This window comes from Podarcis melisellensis (assembly GCF_964234715.1).
Source record: "Podarcis melisellensis genome assembly, chromosome: 1".
NCBI lineage: Eukaryota > Metazoa > Chordata > Lepidosauria > Squamata > Lacertidae > Podarcis > Podarcis melisellensis.
The window spans coordinates 34,449,889-34,462,732 of NC_138528.1; the positions used below are offsets into that span (position 1 = coordinate 34,449,889).

Here is a 12,844-nt window from a genome sequence, read left to right on the forward strand (position 1 = left end):
CTTGTCTGGCTTATCAGTTAAAGTGCGGACAATGAGACATCTGGAAATTACTTGTTCTTGAATCAAATTGCATTTGATTTGATTTAGGTTAAATCAGCATCTGATTTTGAGATGCATGTTACATTTCTTTCCTCAAAGTTTCCAAATTATTCAACAACTATATCAACTAAATATTAAGGGCTGGATAAAAGATTTTGGGTTTTGGATGTTTTTTGAAATCCCATGCTTCTATCATTTGTAGGCTGATTTGCTTTCTAAACAAAAGATGGCAGAAAGCTGGAAATGTTGTGTAATCATTTTATTATGAAAACACATTGTTTTGACATTTATTTGTTTAAAATATTTGTTACATGCTCTTCGTTGTTACAATGCATCCCACTTTGGGATGCAGTTTAGAAACACAATACCTAAAATAAAACACACAAAAAACCCATTGTTTGAAAATGTATGGTTCTTAAGGAACTTGTGTTCAATTTAGATAAGGGAAGGGCATATTCTGTGTAGACAATGAAAACTGCTGCTGTGCTCTTGGAATGCAAGTACAGCAAGGGATTTCATTAAAAGTGTACAGTAATTGCCAAGGGAATTTCCTGGTGGACAACAAGAACAGGTGACTGTTGGGAACTGCTCACTGCTGCCCCATGTGGCAAGCAACATCACTGCAGCTCCTCAGGGACTTGACTACATAGAAGCCGACCACTGGCTCCTTCTGGGCAGAAAGGAGTATAAGAGGACCAATGGTAGCTGACTGTGATGTGTTTGCAAAGCATTTTGAAAATAAAATCCTTTGCATCTGCCAGGGCCTTGACTCCACTTTAACAGAAGATGAATCCCAAGAGGTGTCCAGAGCAAAGTGTAGTCCTGTTATGTTTGAAGAGTTTCAGATATTAAGGCTTCAGAATGCTGACAAGGTGCTTGGATTGGCCGTGGTGAACACTTGCACTCTGGCCTCTTGCCCCCCTTGACTGATAAAAAATAGCAGCAAGAGAACAGCTGGCTGGGCAAGGGAGCTGATAAATGCTACCGATCGGAAGGTCAGCGGTTCGAATACCCGCGACAGGGTGAGCTCCTGTTGCTTGGTCCCTGCTCCTGCCAACCTAGCAGTTCAAAAGCACGTCAAAGTGCAAGTAGATAAATAGGTACCACTCCAGTAGGAAGGTAACTGGAGTTTCCGTGTGCTGATCTGGTTTCGCCAGAAACGGCTTAGTCACACTGGCCACATGACCCAGAAAAACTGTCTGTGGACAAACACCGGCTCCCTCGGCCAGTAAAATGAGATGAGCACCGCAACCCCAGAGTCGTTCGCGACTGTACTTAACTATCAGGCGTACCTTTACCTTTTATGAAAAGGGGTGGTCCCTGCCTGTTTGAAGAAGGCAATGGTAAAACCACTCCTCAAGAAACCCTCCCTGGATTTGGAAAATCTAATTACCGGGCCAGTTCCCAATCTCTCCTTCTTGGGCATGGTTCCTGAGTGGGTAGTGGTGGACCAGATCCAGGAGAAAACTGATTGTCTAGATCCATTTCAACTGGGGTTTAGGCCCAGTGTTTGCACAGAAACTTCTTTGGTTGTCCTGTTCAATGACCTCTGTCAGGAGAGAGACAGGTGAAATGTCTCCTTGTTCATTCTCCTTGACCTCTCAGTGGCTTTTGATACCATCAACCATGGTATCCTTCCAGAGCGGCTGTCCGAGTTAAGAGTTGGGTGACACTAAGAATTGTAGAACGTTTAGTTTCAGAATGGATTTGGTTGTACTTTGGGTGTCTACTGTATGTGCCCTACTTTACTGAAGACATTCCTCTATTTGAAGGACTTTCTGGTCCATGTCTGATTTAAAGACAAAAAAAGGAAGGTCAGGGCCCCTGAAGTTCACCATCAAGCTAGAAACAAATTCACCAAGTACCAGGAGATAGGGACTATCCATGGTAAATAAGGATAAGAGAGGCACAACTTTAAGCCGCAGAAAGAGACCTCTTAGAAAATATTTAACAGGAACCCGAGTAATATCAAATAACACATTTCAATCTCACAAAACACTCCATCTTAATAGAGTGATATGTATTTTAAGATTATGATTAGCCTCATTAAGTAATCAAGACATTTTAGCAATGCAAAATAGTGATAAATGTTTTTGCCAATTGATGAGATTTTTATATAAGTTTTGTTGTTTAAAATTGATTTCCAAGATGAAGAACCTCCTGACCCAACCATATCAGATGATACTGAAGGCTCACTGCTATGGAAGAAAGCACTCTGCTACCTTCTAAAGGAGAAAATGGAGGGAGGTGCATGTGAGGTTCTTGTGGAAAATATGGGAGAAGAAAGGAAAAGAAATGTCTCAAATGTTTTTTCATACGGCAGCATGCTTCGATACTCAGCCATGATGTAAATTTGTGATGTTAGCAGACACTACAGTTATGGTGACCTATGGCGGCAGCAAGCTTTGCATTGAGAACATAGGCATGGAAGGGATCAAAGGGTAACTCTTGAGACTCAGAGACCTAAAGTGGTCTCATTCAGGCCTACTGAAATGTTCTACTGTTACAGACAAATCATGTTAAAAACATAATGCTCTCCAAGACTCTGTACATTTACTTAAGTGTAAACAGGAGAGCCCAATGGAATATACTTCTGAATACGCATAATGAACGTAAGAGAAGTCCTGCCAGATTTGACCAAAGGCCCATGTAGTTCAGCATCCTATTTCCTACAGTTGCCAACCAGATGCATACGGGAAACCCACAAGGAAGACATGAGAGCAATATGTGTTCTTGAACACACAAACATATGGAACCAGACCACTTATCCAGCTAGCTTAGTATTCTCCACTCTGATTGGCAGTGGCTATCAGGGGTTTCAAACGTTATTTATTATTTATTGAATTTGTATACTGCCCTATATACCCAGAGATCTCAGGGCGGTTCACAGAATAACGAAGCTTCCTAGCCCTACCCCGAACCCCTGGGTACTGCTCTGCCATTAAGCTATTGCCCCTCCCCCAAGGGTTGTTCCCAGCAACTGGTATTCCGAGGCAGACCAGGCTGCAGATTGATGCATGGAGATTCAGTATAATATGAGTAAGATGCAGCATACTGAAAGGTGAGATTCAGGAGGAAAAAACCCCTGCATCCATTGGGTTAAATTTCTCAGAAACATAAAACAGAAAGGAAATACATATTTTCTGCTTATGCTATCATCTGTCAACTAAACTTAGAGATGCAACTTTTGTAGCACAGTTGTTTATAAAAACACAAAGCTGATTATCATCACTATCTGCATATTCTGCCAAGAAGGACAGTGTCTGGCTCTGAATAATAGCTCTAAAACATTCCTGACAAATATAAAATGTGATCTGAACGGAAGTGTCCAAGACATGAAGCAACTACAGAATTTGAGGGCAGAAGTGGGGATGGGATCTAATGTGCTAAACTATCACAGGTTATATATGCTTAGATCTCAGAGCGCTCTAGAAAAATGCTAACTGGAGCCTGATTAGCAGACAGTAAAGAAGAAGAAGAAGAAGAAGAAGAAGAAGAAGAAGAAGAAGAAGAAGAAGAAGAAGAAGAAGAAGAGGAGGAGGAGGAGGAGGAGGAGGAGGAGGAGGAGGAGGAGGAGGAGGAGGAGGAGGAGGAGGAGGAGGAGGAGAGTTTGGATTTGATATCCCACTTTATCACTACCTGAAGGAGTCTCAAAGTGGTTAACATTCTCCTTTCCCTTCCTCCCGCAAAACAAACACTCTGTGAGGTGAGTGGGGCTGAGAGACTTCAGAGAAGTGTGACTGGCCCAAGGTCACCCAGCAGCTGCATGTGGAGGAGCAGAGACGCGAACCTGGTTCCCCAGATTATGAGTCTACCGCTCTTAACCACTACACCATACTGTATTTTTTGTGATTGGTCAAGTCAGTCTCTGTTCTTTGTTTGATCTACAGAGCAGTGGTGGTAAAGGCAGCAGCAATGAATGATCTAGCCAGCAAAATAGAAGCCCCCCTTGCCTAATAGTGGAGTGATACTGACCTACAGGGAATAGCAGCCTCTAAGTATCCAAAACCAAACTTGGAACAAGTCTAAGTTAGCATCATGATAAGGCTATATCATACAAAAAGTATCAAAGTAACATGCAGGCAACTACTTTTTTCTCACAGACTGATGATTGTTGCTTGGCTGTTGTCCAAATAACCACAAGCCGTAAGAGACAAGCAGTGCAGGTCTGTTTTAGAATGCCAGACTATATTTTGCCTTGGTCCTAAGTTAAAAAATTGACTTGGGAACTGTAGTTACTCCTAGTATATTTGAAGGTACACAACTACATCAGGGCTTTCCTAGCGTCAAAAAATGAAAGATAAACTAAAGTGCATTATGAAGTTAAAGGAGAAACTACTCGGGGGGGTAAGTTCATGGATTCTGAGGAATATATCTTGTAGAAACCATCTGCGTCTTTCTGGATTTCCTGAATATGTAGACGACTCAAAACTTGAGAGCCCATCTATTGCACATGAGACCCCAATTAAAGTGGTGTGCCAACATCAAAAATAGCCTCCCAAGGAAGCCCAAGCACAAGCATTCATTAAACCCATTTTACCAGGTGCCCCGAAGATTGTAAGGGCCACAACAGAAACTTAAGGGTGTCCCTGTATATAGTGTATGGCGAGTATCTTTATGTGGGTAATTTCCATCAGGTGCTTTATGTTTTTCCTTTATGCCTACATACATCTCTCTCCTTTTTTTGTATTGATACCATTTTCCTGTTTCACATATTTTAGAATTTCAATACCTATAATCCATAAAAAGATAAATCACTTCAGTCCTATTGGAAGCTCCATGATCGGATGCTGTCTACTGTACCTCTGACGTACAAACAGTAAGGGACAGTCATCACCTTCATATGATGCTTGTGAACTCCTAGAAGCTTCTCACTGGCACTGTTGGAAACAGAACAATGAGCTGGGAGTACCTTTGTCTGATCAAACAAGGCAATTCTTCTGTTCTTGCGATGCATTATACCATCATCCTTCTTCTTGCCAGACAACTACTTGCAAACACTGGGAGATTTTTTTTACTGCCACTTAAAGAGCCAGAGCCCTGCTGTTTGCCATTGCTGTTATTGTCAAACTTCTCAGTTAAGGCGGAATCAAAGGACTGTAAACGACAGAATGGCTGAGCTTGGCACTAACACAGTGATGGGCTTTATCTTAATTACTATCTACTTATAGGTAAGTAGACTAATAAGGTTAGAAAATACCTCCATCTTTCAATATCTTATTTAACTACCTATTTTAGGAAATAGCATGTTTCACATTTAAAATAAACTACTGATTAATCTTTAGCTGTGATTTGTAAAAATAGTAATAAGATCAATACAAGTATACAATATATCCAGAATAAATTGCAATCCTTTACCAAACAAATTGCATCCTCAGCATAATATTATTTCTAGGCAGGGGAGAACCAGGCATAGGGCCTTCTTGGTGGTGGCACCTGCCCCGTGGAACACCCTCCCATCAGATGTCAAGGAAATAAACAACTATCTGACTTTTAGAAGACATCTGAAGGCAGCCCTGTTTAGGGAAGTTTTAAATATTTGATGTTTTATTCTGTTTTTAATCTGTTGGGAGCCGCTCAGAGGGGCTGGGGAAACCCAGCCAGATGAGCAGGGTATAAATAATAAATTATTTTTGTTGTTGTTGTTGTTACTATTATTATTATTCTACCACTTTACATTTTACAATTTGGCTCTCAGATGCTCAATAGGTTTATGCTGGGATAATGAACAATAATAATAATAATAATAATAATAATAATTTATTATTTGTACCCCGCCCATCTGGCTGGGTTTCCCCAGCCACTCTGGGCGGCTTCCAACAGAAATGAGAAATACACTAAAATGTCACATATTATAAACTTCCCTGAACAGGGCTGCCTTCAGATGTCTTCTGAATGTCAGGTAGTTGTCAATCGCCTTGACATCCGGTGGGAGGGCATTCCACAGGAACAAAAAGAGGATGGCAACTTCAGGAGACTACTACCACTTCTCAAAGACCAAAGGGTTGTCTGTGAGTGATGCAATAGACTCTGATCAATGTTCTATACACTATGCACAGACCAGGTTATCTCTATGCCCATGAGAAGCCCACTAGCAGGACCTGAGCAAAACAGCACTCTCCCCCCTCCTGCGTTTTCCAACAATTGGTATTCATACTGCCTCCAAGCATGGAAGGCATGGCATAGCCATTTGTGTTAGTAACCATTGAAAGCCTTATTCTTTAATTTCTCTAACCTTCTGTTAAAGCTAATCAAGCTGGTGGAGGAGGTATGCATGTGGGGTCCCTTACATGCCACCGTGTTCCTTACATACCACATGTCTTAGGGACCAGGACATGGACCAGCTTACTTCCAGTCACTAGCATGGCACCTCCCTCCCCAATGGGTGGCTGGGTAATGTCATCTGCAGTCCTTAGCCATTCCATTTCACTTTAGTCCTGCAGGCTGAGCACTTAAGACAGCAGGTGTGTCCCCTTATTTCTTAGTCCTTGCTCTTACACTGCCAGTTCATGGAAACTTTAGCTCAGGGATAGGGAACCTATGGTGCTCCATATTGGACTCCAACTTCAATCAACCTCAAAGCCAGCAAGGAAAACTGTCAGGAATCCTGGGAGTTGTAAGTCCAACAACATCTGTAGGGCATCAGGTTCCCCACCCCTGTTCTATCTTATGAAGTTGTGGCCTGCTTAAGCCTAGTTTTGTGTGGTTCTTGTCCTTACTTCAACCTTCCTTACATGCTTCTCACTGCAGAAGCCGGACGGAGAGAAAACTAACAAGCTGCTGAAAAAGGAAGTAGTTAAACTGGCCAAATAGAAAGCAACAACAAGGAAGAAACAGACCAAGAGAGAACTAGGTGACTGTCACATAACTGAGATTCCTTCATAAAGTCTCTACCCCTCTTTTCTCATCCAACCCCCTATGATTGGTAAAATAAAAAGAACACAAATTAGTTATTCCAGCTTTATTGCTATAACCAATCTCACAATAAAATGCACAATAAATTGGCAACTGCTGCCATCTGGCACATTGTTCATTTACCTGAAAGCAACAGGGCTCACATCACAAAATGGTAGTAATTACCACATATTAGAGAGCTGTGTGTTGATTACCGTGCTTTAACACTCTCAGCCCTTTAATCACTATCTACATGACTTCGAAACTATCACAGACAGTTTCAGAGCAGTGTACTGGAGCTCTATTGTGAAGTCAAAAACCTAACACTGCAAGCTGACTTATACTGACTGAGCAGGACATCGGCTCGTCTACCTCAATATTGTCCACAGAAGCAATGCTAACCTGGCCTCCAAAGGATTTGGACTGTTGATGGGAGCTGTGGTCCAAAGCATTTGAAGGGCACCAGCTTGATAAAGGTTGGCCTCCAGTATTTCATACGGGATGTTTCATCCTTATTTTAGGATCCCAAGAATTGAACCTGGGACATTGTGAATGCAAAGCATGTGCATTGCTACTGAGCCTTAGCCATTTCTCCAATTCGAAATGCTATTTCTGCATTCACAGATTAAGGAATTGTTTCTAATTAGTGGCTTGCCTACAATAAAATTTTGGGTAGGCAACTGTACGTACAGTAGTTACACAACATGTATGTGCACAACAACAGATTAGACTCAGGCTATTCCTGGAGCCAGAATTTGATCTGCTTCTCTTGACTCTTCAGGACAGATGCAGCTTGGACATTCATGGAACAGCAAAGATCAAGCGGCAAGTGGCCATGTACACTCAGCCAGGAAACATCCCAAACAAAAGACTTCTTGTAACAGCAGCTTCAGTTCTACTCTTATAGGCAAAGCTAATCTGCAATAAGCTATTTTGTTCAAGAGATGAAAACAGACAGAGGAAGAAACTAAAGAAACGTCTCTGTTGGAAGCTGCTTCTATCGTTTAATCTGTCAAAGATTGAAAAATAGTACACATCTGAAGTAACGACAGAAAAATCTACCTGGGTGCAGTACATAAGAGCATCCCTTCTGGATCAGATCAAAGTCCTACCTATCCAGTTCAGCATCCTGTTTTGACAATGACTAGAAATATTCACAATAGCATTCTCTCCACATGTGCTGGATAGTGCCCTATCATAGATTATTTTTCAAAATTGTGTTTTTAACCACATAGTTTTTGACTATATTAGATTTTTGCCAAACGTACCACATTCAAGCCTTTCTGAGAAGATGCATTGATAAAAAAAAAAAGCCTGCAGTTCATTTCTCATGCTGAGCCAAGCGCTAGAGGAGGCTCTCGATTCTTGGCAAACTTAATCCATAAGAGATAAAAATTTGATAATCTTCCTGCAATCATCAATTAGAATTATCATGGGAAATGGGAACCCATTTTTGAACTGGCTTCTTAGGTGGGCCATTCACATGGCTTTTTTTCATAGAGGTAAGTGGCCACATAGTGCTGTTGTTATTGTAATTATCTGTATATTTTAAAGGCTTTCCTATATTTATATACAGTTTTAATTTTTAATTAATATTTAATTAAACAATGAATGATTTTTTTAAAAAAACCTCCCCCTTTTTAGCTGTTCTGATTTTATCTGTAAGCTGCCTTGAGTCCCTGTCAGGAAAAAAGGAGTGGTATAAATATATTATTAATAATAACAACAACCATTTCTCTTGATGGTTTCAGGTTCTAAAAGAGGAAGAAGCAGGAACTTCTCTGTTTGAGCTGGATACCACCTAATGGTCTGCAAAGATATGGAGAGTCTACCAGCCAACACCATTTGCACACATTTACATGTTTCAAAAAAAGGACTTCAGAATGGTAAATCTAAACCTAAGCCAAACTGTGCGAGAGAGATTTTTGTGGCTATTTTTATACGATATTTTCCTGCTTCTTCTCAACAACAATATATTGCATTTAATAAGAGTTTTGCCCAATGGGAATCAGGTATGCACTCATGTTTTATGCAAGAAACTGCCTAGATTGTTTGGTTACATGTTCTCTTAGAAAAGGGCTTTATGCCCAGAGGAAGCCAGAATTTACTCACTGCCCCTGTGGCACATAATTGTTTCAGACCCATCTGCTTTAAAACTCTGGAGTTCCCCATCTTCCTAACACATTTAAGTATAGGTTTATGGCTATTATTAAGAAATAAACTTAGTAAATGACCAAACTGCTAAAGAAGCTTGAATGTTTTACTCCCATGCAAACACACCCAGGAGTTTTACAGCGGTAAAAAGTAGAGTAAAAATCCATATAATTTCCAACCTCCAAATGTACAGAGCTAGCTACCATCTGAAACCAGTACCTACTAGGACTGCTAAACATAAAATTTAAATTGCCTGAACCAATGCAACTTGAAATTATTTGCTACAGCAAACAATAAATTGAGTAGCAACGTAGACCTTTTTTTATTATTTAGAGTGGCAGATAAGTGTCCTGACACGTTTCCAGTTATTTCAAGGCCATTTGAACAAAGTAGCTACACATTGGAAGACAAGAGTGCCTGGCGTGCTTTGGTCCATGGGGTCACGATGAGGCGGACAGGACTAAACAACAACAACAAGCTACACATTGTGCAATTAAGACTGCAATCCTATTCTCAGCTACCTGAGAACAGGCCCAAATGAATTCAGTGGGACTTTACCCCTTGGTAGACATGCATAAAATTGCACTATTAGAAGTCCAAAGCCTAAAGGCACGTGTACACACTTAAACACAACATACTTTCCAAGTGCCCCGGAAAAACCAGGACATCTGGAGAGACTGGGGAATTATGTCCTTGAGTCTGCTAGATGACACTGCAAGGGATCATTGCCTTAGGAAAGCGAGAAAAATTCTCAGGGATGACCCACACCCGACCAGCACTATTCTACCCTTGGGCAGGAGATATAGAAGTATAATCAGTCTTACCAACAGGCTAAAAAATAGCTTCTGTCCATGGGCTGTTAGGCTGTTGACTGACTTGCGAGGTGGTGTGTTGTGTGATAAGCACACAAAGTGCAATGAGAGTGAGTGTTTGGGAGGGATTAGGCTCAGTTAATTTCATTGTATACAGGTTGTACATTGACAATAAAGGTATTATTATTATTATCCTGTTTACTTGTACAAGATCTTGACAGCCACTTTGGGAAACGCGCTCTCGCATCACGTTCTTCCTCCCCAAAAAGTGCTTTTATGGGGCAAAAGTGCTTTTATGACTCACCTGGGAATGCATCCCGGAAGACACATGTTCTAGTTTTGGGTTGGAAAAATTTGGATGGTAGGACACAGCAGTATGGGAGCCACTTCTCCATGCTAGGATTCCAAACTGCTCTGGGAACATGCATATCACATGGGCAGGGCCATTTTGTTCCTTCCTATATGGAACTGCTATCAGTAAGGGTTACTTTAACTATAAGGGGGAAAGCCTAAAAGACCAGGAGGGGCAAAACTAAGCACTGGAAGTATTGTATTTATAGCAGAGCTTTGCTGACAACAATCTTTGTCTTCCATTCAGCTTAAACTAGCTTCCATCAGTCCAGTTTCTAACTGCAGCCAATGGATATAAAAGCCACAGCATGCATTAGATAAGTCAAACAATCAAAGTTGGACTTCACTGTCCAGATGACATTCACTAAAAATCCAGACCTGATAATACATCGTTTCCACTCCATTTTACTAATTATTCCATTAAACACAATGGAACATACACAACCATACAGGGTTTTGTTGGTTTTTTTGCTTTGCCAGTCAAATGCAAGTTCACTGCAAAAGCAGCAGTGATTATAAGCATCAGGTTTAAAAACGAAGCAACAATTTTTAAATTTTTCAAAATTGTGCAATAGCTACGCAAAAAATAAAATTCTTAATACTTTGAACTTGAGCTAATTATGTCAATGGGAGTGAATAAGTGACATTTGCCCTTGTAGCAGAATGTTTATATATTGAAAAATTTAAAAACAACACTTGAAGCTGTAGTTGATTTTATTCAAATTAGGGCAGGAAAAAAACACAATTCCCCCTTGCTTCCCTAGTCACCATAATGAATAATACCTCCTGATCAGTATGATATAACACGTACATTAAACAAAGAATTAAAGAAAGAGCTTTCACTACATTGTTCACATGAAAGTTAAGAACAGAATATATAGATCAGGCAAAGGTGAGTTATTATTTGACTATTTTTTGAACTGACATTTTATTTTGTTGGCTGCCCAAACAACTGACTTATTTAAGATCCAGTAGAACTTTGGTGCAAGTTTTGAGGGTTTTATAAGGCTTTATATTTCTGAAATGCTTTTATACTTTTATAGCATCAGTACTGATGCAGAATAAACATGGTGGATGTGAATACTTCCTTCTGCAAGTTTTTTGGACTCTAGTAGAGCTGCACACCATCAACTCCTTGGAATCTCAACAGACTTCATGCAATGTTCTACAACCTACACATTCCTAGAGAAACATGACATCATTAATGTTTTTGAAGCAAATATATCTTTGTAGCCAAAGATTTGGAATCAGATGCCAAAAGGGACAGGGTCTTCATTTCAATAATTCCAGTTACAGATAGGTAGCCGTGTTGGTCTGCCATAGTCAAAACAAAAAAAAAATTCCTTCCAGTAGCACCTTAAAGACCAACTAAGTTAGTTCTTGGTATGAGCTTTCGTGTGCATGCACACTTCTTCAGATACACTGAAACAGAAGTTTCCAGACCCTTCTATATAGTGAGAAGGTGGGGAGGGGTATTACTCAGAAGGGTGGTGGGAATGGGCAGATAGCTGTGATGAGCCTGTTCATTTCAATAAGAAAGTACTATATCACTCAATCAACAGCTGAAAAATAAACAGATCTTCCAAAAAAGCTGTCTTGACTTTACTTAAGTTATTGATGTGATTAGTTCTATTTTTAACAAGTCTTGTGAAAATATAAATAGGTAGCCACTAAAACGTAAGCTTTTAATGAAACAGTTTTTGCAGCAGCAGCAACCACAACAACAACATTCCAAAGGAGAGTTGTAGTTTTTATAAGGAAAAGGGCAATTTTTCAACACACATAGGAAAAAAGCTTTCAGAATAATTTAAATAATGTCAGTACCTTTCCCCCAATAAACTGTGATTCAGCTAAATCTATATTTTATTCTCAATTGTTGGAATAATTTGCAACAAAAATGTGGCTAAAAATGGAGAAGGATAAATATTTTTTTAAAAAAAATACACCCCAGTACTTAGAATGTAAGGACAACGAAATATTTCTTTCAGCGTGGACCTATAGGACCAACATATTGTATAAAATGACTGAACACAGCTGGCACAGCAATCCAACTTCACAGCACAAATTCAAGCTCTAAATGGCCCAAATCAAAGGCTACTCCAAATCTTTTAAACTAAGGGATCTTTTCAACAGTCTCATCCAGAAAACAGATTTAGCAACAGTGCTCACTGTAAGCAAAAGCTCACTGCAAAGTAAGCTTCTCTATTTTTTTTCTTCCTAGGCAAAATGTGAGCCTCAGTAACTCACCAAAACACAAACAAAAGAATCATATATTCACTTGGGAGGAAAAGAAAGGTGTGGGGATGAAATAAAGCCTGTAAAGAAAGAGACAACAGGATAATTTAAACACGTCTAAAGGCTTAGTTCTGCAATGTTTAACTATATTGCTCCGTACCTGGCTATTTAGTTCACCCCTGTTGCAATATTAAATTGACCTGTAATATTATTCCCAACATGAAATAACTTGAACTATTAAAAATGTTAAGCTTTCAACTACTGGAACATTGAAACAAAGCGGAAGAGCCCACAGCTCAATGGAGGAGCTCGTGCTTTGAATATAGAATGACCCAGCATGAACCTCTATCATTTCCAGG

General features: G+C 40.0%; 1 protein-coding gene across 11 annotated transcripts in view; it reads right to left on the reverse strand.

Moving 5' to 3' along the window:
- NPAS3 (neuronal PAS domain protein 3) overlaps nt 1-12,844 on the reverse strand; it is a 636,914-nt gene that overhangs the window by 480,968 nt on the left and 143,102 nt on the right. The gene's annotated exons all lie outside the window — the stretch shown is intronic.